This window comes from Octodon degus, unplaced genomic scaffold, assembly GCF_000260255.1.
Source record: "Octodon degus isolate 3935 unplaced genomic scaffold, OctDeg1.0 scaffold00015, whole genome shotgun sequence".
In the NCBI taxonomy this organism is placed as follows: Eukaryota; Metazoa; Chordata; class Mammalia; order Rodentia; family Octodontidae; genus Octodon; species Octodon degus.
This window is the reverse complement of record NW_004524591.1, coordinates 22,063,214-22,063,801: the sequence shown is the minus strand read 5'-3', so window position 1 is coordinate 22,063,801 and position 588 is coordinate 22,063,214. Positions and strand designations below refer to the sequence as shown.

Below are 588 nucleotides of genomic sequence, written 5' to 3'. Positions count from 1 at the left end.
GAGAAAAATGAAAAGTACAGTACCTGCCAAGGAGGAAGGACACTGTTCCTGACTTGCAAGGAACCCTGAGGTCCTAGGTTGAAGGGCTCCTGGAAAGTGGAGGTGGCTTCCACCAAAAGGGAGTGTGGCGACCCCTTCTGTGATGTCAGGGCTCTAATTCCTCTGGGCAGGGAGGGGTATCCCTTTCCTGTCTTTGGCTTCTTTCGGTCCTATACCAACTCCATCCATGCCTGTTTCGGTGCTTACCTTTGTAGCTCTCGTGAAAGATTAAACAACTATTCTTCGGCTGTGGCTCCGTGGAGCTGAAACTCTTTGCCAACAATCAACAGCCTCCCAGCCAGCACTAACAGGGAGCCCCTGGGGAAAGACAGGGAAAAAGGGAGGAGGGACTTTCGGAAGGATCGCTGAGGCAGAACCCTGGGGCTCTGGGAGAGCGTTTCGCCTTGGGGCTTGGCAGCCGGGCCTGAGCCCTGCGGAGCCCGGTGCCCGGCGCGTCCTTTCCCAGCGCGGTGCAGCCCCAGAGCCAGCCTGGCGCGCTGACACAGGACTTTCCCCACTTGTCAGGTTTCTCGCAGGTCGGCAGAGTTG

At 57.5% G+C, this 588-nt stretch overlaps 1 protein-coding gene across 1 annotated transcript in view; it reads left to right on the top strand.

The window, feature by feature from the left end:
• The first annotated feature begins 457 nt into the window (after positions 1–457).
• The window catches only part of Pde1c (phosphodiesterase 1C), a 360,829-nt gene continuing 360,698 nt past the window's right edge, over positions 458–588 (top strand). Inside the window, exon 1 of the mRNA XM_004626577.2 lies at positions 458–588. The gene's annotated coding sequence lies outside the window, so the exon portion shown is untranslated.